Source organism: Tasmannia lanceolata, unplaced genomic scaffold (genome assembly GCF_043159265.1).
Source record: "Tasmannia lanceolata isolate RefF3 unplaced genomic scaffold, GAP_Taslan_0.1 ptg000002l, whole genome shotgun sequence".
Lineage (NCBI taxonomy): Eukaryota > Viridiplantae > Streptophyta > Magnoliopsida > Canellales > Winteraceae > Tasmannia > Tasmannia lanceolata.
The window spans coordinates 8,665,129-8,673,493 of NW_027518679.1; positions in this window are offsets into that span (position 1 = coordinate 8,665,129).

The window sequence follows — 8,365 nt, forward strand, 5'->3', positions numbered from 1 at the left end:
AATCTTTTGCAATTCTAAGCTATTTATGGCACTAGGGCTTTGGTCCACGGGTCTTTTCCTTATATTCTAATATTGTTTGGGACCTTATTAGTGAGTTGATTATGCCTCAACAAGGGATACCTAAGTGGGATTAAATTATACAATCTAACACAAGACTCATTACTCACATCTTCAACTTTAAAGCTCATCTTCAAGTCTTGGTCTCTTGCATGGATTACTCCTTCAAGTTGGTTCAAGCTCCTTGACAAGTTGTTGATCTCCAAGCTTTGGCCTTCATTGATCTTTCTTTGTTTGTTCAATGCTTTGAGATGACTAATGTTGAGCTTCTCCTTGGTTAATCCTCCAAGGTATGATTGATCCTTTGTATGCTCTAGCTCCTTTGACACTTGTTTGGTTCATCTTCAAGTATAGGCCATCAATGGTCTGTGCTAGCATGGATTAACCTGTGAATTTCCTGTCCATAGCACAACACTCAAGGCAAACAATTAGTCCATAAAAGACTAATCAATTTGCATTTGTTAATTATCAAAATAAGGTGATTTAATGAACCCATGGGGAACCCTTGGGCTAACACATGCTAGCAAGTCACAAATCATATATTGATCAATTTTGACCTTATTTGTGAAAATTGCATGTTGTGTAGAATGCTTTCAATTTTTTTTATGCTAAATGAATGGAACATGTGCTACATGTCAACATAGACATCTAAACTTCTAGGATCACTTCTAAATCATGTCTAGACCTTCCAAATTTCATGAGTTTTTCATTTTATGAGACATGCTTTGTCTCATTAGTGAGTCACACATAGGAGACTATCCAAGTCTCAGGTTAAACTCCCCAGTTAAGTTAAAGACTAACTAAGTCTTTTAGACACCTTTAGGTATTAGTAGTCATTCATTGCTAGGGCAATGAAAGAGTTATCTAGAGCCCCCCATTTAGAAGACCATTGTGGTCTCATTAGAGAGTCACATTAAGAGACTACTTGAGTCTCACATGTAGTTGCACCTCCCTATTAGTTGGAGGCCTACTTGGTCTGTTAGTCACCTGTACCATTCTTATTCATTATAAAGGCAATGATAAGGTTACTTGGAGCCCATCATTGTGTCTAGTAGACTTGCCCAGTCTATCTCTTCTTCTTGTAGTAGTTATGTTTTGATTTATTTGCACGCCCTCTTGTAGAGCTACTAGACATGTTTTGGTTTATTTCTCCCCCCTCTTATAGAGTTGTTAGACATGTTTGGTCTTATTAGTACCCCCCTTTAGACATTGTTACCTTATCTCTTTTAGAGACTAACTCAGTCTTGTTAAAGTCTACCTATTTGGGATTTTAGCTTTCATAGTGGGGATGTTTGTTTGTTTGCTTGCTTGGGATCTTATCCATTTTCATTTACCTTGGAACCATGGTTTTAAATTTCGACCGAAATTCGGATTTCGGTGGAGACCGACACTGAAATCGATAAAAACCGAAACGGTCAAAATTTGGTTTTTCGAAATTTCGGTCTTTTTTTTAATATTAGTTTAATATTTCACCAAAAATTCGGCCGAAATTTAATATTGAATAAAATATTAGTTTCAGGTTTTGTACTAGATTTCGGTCGAAATTTTGAAATTTCAAGGTCCGAAACCGGTACCGAAACCGAAATTTTAAACCTTGCTTGGAACACTTGTTTACTTGTTTTGGGATATTAGTTTACTCGTTTTGAGATCATTTCACTTGACGTTAGTGTACTTGTTTAGGGTTTCCCTTTAGCCCTAGGATTTGGCCCTAGTGTGATGTTTGGTTTGTTCCCTTTTTAAGGGGTTTAGAACATTTAAAAATCCAAAAAAAAAAATCTGAAGCATATTAAAATTCAAAAATATTGAAACATTTGAAATCTTAAAGTTTTTAAGAGCGTAGTAGGAGAGTTTGTTTCCGAACTACGTTGGCTTGATCCTCTCACACGAGGTACGTAGACAGCTTGAGATTTTCGTCCCAAGTCCAGTCAAAACTTTTGTAAAAAATATTTCAAACTTTGTAAATAAGTCATTTAAACCTTTCAAAAACACAAAAATATTTCAAAACTTTCTCGATAAACATTATTTTCAAAAAGCTCTTCCTCTAGAGTTAGGAGGTTGTCTTAGATAGAGTGTTTTGATTGTTGTATGTTTGTGTTAAAGTTAGGAGTTTGTCCTAGCTAGGAACGCCTCCATCCGATCAGTTGGCGATACACATCACCGACTGATGACTAGAATAGGATGCGTTATCCTTCACATTGCTTTCCTTAGGACATACATCCTAGTTACATATAGGAAATAGGAACCGCTTGCATTAGCTTAGAGTTAAAAAACTTGCATTTAGTTAGGACATATAGGGAGTCCTAAAATTCACAATCCACTTAAATTTGAATATCGCTCAAGAAGCTTTAATAACTAGTCCGGTCTAGGATAGAGGTCTAGATGTCTTAGGCATCATAGTTTAGAATAGGTGCGAAAAACTACGTTGCCTTGATTCTCATGGAGGCGGGGATACGTAGGCGGCTTTGGATGAACACAAGATCATCCAAAGAATCTGGGGAATTCATTTAGAGTCTAGGGTCTGTTGTTAGTATTTTATGAGTTGTATTTGTTGTTCTCTACTGTTTATTGCATAGGACCATGCTAGTGTGCTTTCATTCTTTAATTGATAGTGATTTGTCATTTGCAGTTTTAGTTGTAGCAATTATCTATTCACTATAGACTTGTTTAGTTGTAGTTTAGCATACTTAGCCTTAGCCATTTTTGTTCTTTACAGTTTTCATTAATGCTCATACTCTTGCTTAATTATAAGTTATTCATCGCTTTCTTTATTGTCTTAACTCATGTGTAGCTGTAGTTCTTTCATTTGTTCATCTCATCATATACATATATTAATTTTGCTGCATATATAGGATCTTATATTATATTAGGCGCTATATGTTCGCCCTAATTTATAGGCGTTATGTGTTCGCCCTAATTTATTAGAAGCTATATATTCGCCCTAATGTATATAGGCGTTGTGTGTTCGCCCTAAGTTTCATTCCATTATTCTTTTATCTGTCTGTCATTTTGTTTATTCTTTATTTCCTTTACTGTATTCTTAATTCATCTCATGATTAACAGCTAGCTTTATATTTCTTTTCCTGCACAGACCTTATACCTTTAGCTGTAGTATGCATGTATTTGTCCACTAGAACTTAGACACACATTAGGCATGACACTCATAACTTAGCTATGCTTAGGTGGCACATCTTTTATTTATTTTGTATGTGCTTACTATCCCCGGGTCATGCATGTTTAGGTAAACATTTTTCTCGGAGATATTTATTCTCATTTCACATGATTTTCGTCCAAAACTCTTCAAAGTTACTAATAAATGGCATAAGAGACCAAGTGCATGCACTTGGGCGGATTGAGATGCTCTTCGGACCTTGCTCATCCGTAATCAGGCACGAACCCATATATATTTCTGGTTATCCATTGCACAGAGGATTTTATTTTTGGGTTCCATGGCCTATCCATGGATGGTGACTCTGAGTTATTTTAGATACGTCTTGGTTTCGAGCCTTAGCTGCGGATCAAGAGGTATCTCATTCATTTATCGCCACTTGTGCTATGCTATGAGGCTGGCACCTATTTCGAGAGTTCCTTGGTAGAGCTCTCTTTCTTGTGGATGATCTAAAGGACCGAAGGGGGACCCGTTTCCTCGCCGCCTCCTCCGGATCGGGGTCCACAATATATATCAGAAAAGTGTTGCTACTCGGTCTTGTAGCTAAGCTTATCTACTCAGTCGGGTTAAATACAGTGGGGGCTCACATTGTTTGGGTGATCCAAACCATTCATTTGAAAGCCCCTTACCTAGATAGGGTATCAACAAAAAATCAGATCTATAGGACCATCCTAACCCATCCAATAGTGGAGGAAAAAATGGCAGATTTGTGGACAAATTGTGTCTGTCCATTTTTTCCCATTTTTCCCTCCACTGTTGGAAGGGTTAGGATGATCCTACGGATCTGATTTTTTGTGGACACCCTATCTAGGTAAGGGGCTTTCAAATGAATGGTTTGGATCACCCAAACAATGTGGGCCCCCACTGTATTTAACCAGACCGTGTAGATAAGCTTAGCTACAAGATCGAGTAGCATCACTTTTCCCATATATTCATATATATATATATAAATATATATATATATATAGAGAGAGAGAGAGAAGGGTTCCTGGAAACGTGTGCAGGTAAGTTACCTACACACGTTTGCAAAAAAGGGGTGGGGGACACATTTTTTGGGGAATCAAAACCATTCAATAATTTTCTCCATTCGCATAGATCACCTAAATTAGTGGGTGACAACTTGGCTGTAGGAATGTTTGATTGAGAGGGGGAATGATAGTGCTTTCGTGTGCCCCCTCCCTAGGTCGATGGAAACCCTAGGGAGGGAGGCGATTTCATCTCTCTCCCTCTCGCCCTCTCCTTTTTAGTGTTTTTTTCTCCCCTCTCTCTCGCTGGTCTCTCTCTCTCCGATCGATCTCTCTCTTCCTCTTATCTTTCCTAATCTCTCTCTCTCTCTCTCTCTCTCTCTCTCTCTCTCTCTCCCCCCCCCCCCCAATCTCCTTTTCTTTTATTTTTCTTATCTCTCCCTGAGAACTCTTTTTTATTTTTCTGATCCCCCTCTTTCTATTCCTCTCGTCTCTCTTTCTCTTTAGATCTATCTCTCCTACTTTCTGATCTCTCCATCTCTCTCCCTTGATGGGCAAGGGGAGGTGTTGGTGGCCGGATGATGTCCGGAGTGGGCAGATCTCGTAGGGGATGCAACAATGGTGGCTGGAGGTGCGGAATGGCCAGATCTGGGTCCGAGTGGGCCGGATTTAATGGGAAAAAGATTAGAACAGGGTAGGGTGGATGGAGAAAGTAGGCTGCTGAGTTGTCAGAAGTGGTGGACGTGGCAGGAGTATGGAAAATGGTGGCCGGATTCGGAGGATAAAAGGAGGAGGTTGGATGTGGAGGTGATGGTGGTGGTGGTGGAGAAAAGGTATGATGGAGGATACGGACGGTGGTATTGAGATGGTCGGTTATTCCAAACCCTCATCTCCCTCGTGAAACACAGAAGGCATGTGGTATGTCGGAAATGGTGCGGCGGATGACCGGCAAAGGGCTTTGGGAAGCCGTGGGTCGCCGGATTTGGGGGCCGTGTTGAGTGGCGGAGGCGATGGGTAGCCGGAGATAGCATTGGGGTTGCCATCTGGATATTTGGGGGTAAAAGATGGGTTTGATCAAAGTGCAAGGTTGGGGCTAGAAGGGCCAAGGTTTAAGTTGTGATAGGTGTTTTGGGTTGCAGGTAGGTAGGTGGAGTGGTGGAAGGCAGTGGCTGGAGAGGTAGTGGTTGAGGAAGGAGGAAAGACTAGGGTTAGGTGGAAGGTAGGGTAGGTTTAGGGATTTAGGGTTTGGTGGAAGTGAAGAGGAAGAATGTTAGGGTGAACAATGGTGGTCTCCAGGGTTAGACTAGGATTTTTGGCTTGGTAGTTTAATGGGGATCCCCCAAGACGGGTGGTGGCGCAAGGTGGAGGCCGCCGAAGTTCGGATTCGATCGGTTGGCTATCGTGCACAGTTAGGGGCACATAATAGCTTCAGGCCTTTGAGTGGGATTTTTGAAAATCGAATTCGCCAGCTAGAAAGTGGTGGAGAAGTCTGTTTGACGTGGCAGGTCACACATATGAGTTGATGGGGCCCACAAATATGACATTTTTTGTTGGATTCGATTTAATTGAGATCATTGGGCAATGTAAAGGAAAGGAAGGTGGAATGGTGAAGGCACTCTCGGTTGCGATAGTAGATGAAGAATTCAAAAGGGAAGTGAAATAGTCATTCGGCATTGTGGCAGCGAATGGAAGTGTAGACCTCACTGTAGCAGTTGACCCAAAAGATCACTTCTTTTGATTTTTTACTGGCCTAGGAGTATGCTCTTGGCCACCCTTAATTGATTCTATGTAATGCAAGTAGGGACTCCTAGTCCCCAATGTAATATTCATAGTATCAATGAAATTGTCAATTTTCAAAAACTAAAAAAAAAAAAACAACATTCATTTGGAAGACCCTTCCATGGACAAGGTGCGCCCAAAAAATCAGCCCCATTGGATCGTCCTAACCCAATCAACGGTGGAGGGGAAAACGGATAGACACTGTGTATCCGTGTTTCTGCCCATTTTCCCCCTCCACAAATGCTAGGGTTAGGATGATCCAATGGGGCTGATTTTTTTGCCACAACCTATCCATGGAAGGGCCTTCCAAATGAAAAGTGATGCTACTCGGTCTAGTAGATAAGCTTATCTACTCGGTCGGGTTAAATACAGTGGGGGCCCACATTGTTTGTGTGATCCAAACCATTCATTTGAAAGCCCCTTACCTAGATAGGGCGTCCACAAAAAATCAGATCCATAGGATCATCCTAGCCCATCCAACAGTGGAGGGAAAATGGGAAAAAATGGACAGACACAGTTTGTCCACAAATCTGCCATTTTTCCCTCCATTGTTGGATGGGTTAGGATCATCCTATGGGTCTGATTTTTTGTGGACACCCTATCTAGGTGAGGGGCTTTCAAATGAATGGTTTGGATCACCCAGACAATGTGGACCCCCACTGTATTTAACCTGACCGAGTAGATAAGCTTAGCTTCAAGACCGAGTAGCAACACTTTTCCTCTATATATATATATATATATATATAGGGCAGTGTTCCTGCGCAGCTGCTCAGTTAGCTTAACTGAGCAGCTGCCCCAAAAACTCATATGGCCACATTTTGGGTGGGATCCAAAGCATTCATTTGATGGGCCCTTTCATGGGTAGGGTGTCCACCAAAAATCAGCTCCATTGGATCACCTTAGGGTGTCCATTTGTGGGGCAAAAAATGGATAGATTTGTGGAGAAACAGTATCTGTCCATTTTTTTGCCCCACAAATGGACACCCATTGGTGATCCAATGGAGCTGATTTTTGGTACACACCCAATCCATGGAAGGGCCCATCAAATGAATGCTTTGAATCACCCAAAAAATATGGGGCCACATGAGTTTTTTGGGGCAGCTGCTCAGTTAAGCTAACTGAGCAGCTGCGCAGGAACACTTTGCTCATATATATATATATATATATATATATATATATATAGAGAGAGAGAGAGAGAGAGAGAGAGAGAGAGAGAACTATTGGTTCACTTAAGCGCACCATTTTTTTGGTGCGCTTAAGTTGTTATAACGCCTCCCATTCGTTTAAATGTTTGGGTCCCGCTGGGTCCCGCTAAAGCGCACCAATGGGAAGCGTTATAACAACTTAAGCGCACCAACAGTTTTCTCATATACATATTACTTAATATTTATTTGATGTGTTTACTAAACGAGCTGAACCCGAACCTAACCAAGCTCGAGCCTGGCTCGGCTCAGCTCGGCTCGGGCTTGTTCGTTTACTAAACAAGCCGAGCTTGAGCTTTGTTGAATTTTGGCAAGCCGAACATGAGCCCATAGTATAAAGCTCATCACGAACACGAGCCGATGCTCAAACTAAGCGAGCCGAGCCCAAACACACCAAGGTTCAGCTCGGCTCGGCTCGGCTCATTTGCAGCCCTACTTGCGATGTAATGTCTTGGCTTAGCAGTAAAACCTGGTGATTATGAATTTACTTGTGAAGAAATCTAGGGTTCCTGCTGCATATCTGTTTCGTTTTTCCTGGGTTTTAACCTACAACCTCAAGATTATTTGAGCTATGGGCCTAAGTCCCATTCTTATCTCCACTGCATAGACTGGTTACTAGAAGTACTACTGCTCATACTAATAGAGTTTTCATTATGCTTTCAATTTAATTATTATGCTTGTGTCCATGATATGCAGCCAGTCTGAAGGTGTGATTAACGTTTGTGAATGTTGCTGTTCTTTATAAGAAATTTCTGAAACTAGCAATTTGGAAATTGATATAAAAAACTAATTCAACCCATGAAGGTATTCTAGAAATAATATTCTTATTTCGTTATCAGATAATTTGCTAATCTACTGGGGCGTGTTCTCTTGCCATTTTCAGGCTGGACTTGCTCTGGGAGATCTGAAGTCAGTCAAGGATCTTTATGATTTTAAAACCTTGGCACTTCTGTTTCTTATCGGCCCTGTCTCCATATTTCCAACCATCGTCAAGAGGACGCGAACATACGAGTGAAGTTGGGTGGTCAGGAAAAATAGATTTACACATCTAGTCCATATGGGTCTGACCTGAGGAAACACTGAAAGGCAAGAATCCTCTAGGAAGGGCTTCTCTATACAGGCTGGTGTTTGTTGTAGGTGTGATGGAAGGGCTCTTATCAGTTTCTCCTTATTTGATTTGCTGAATCAACTCTTCT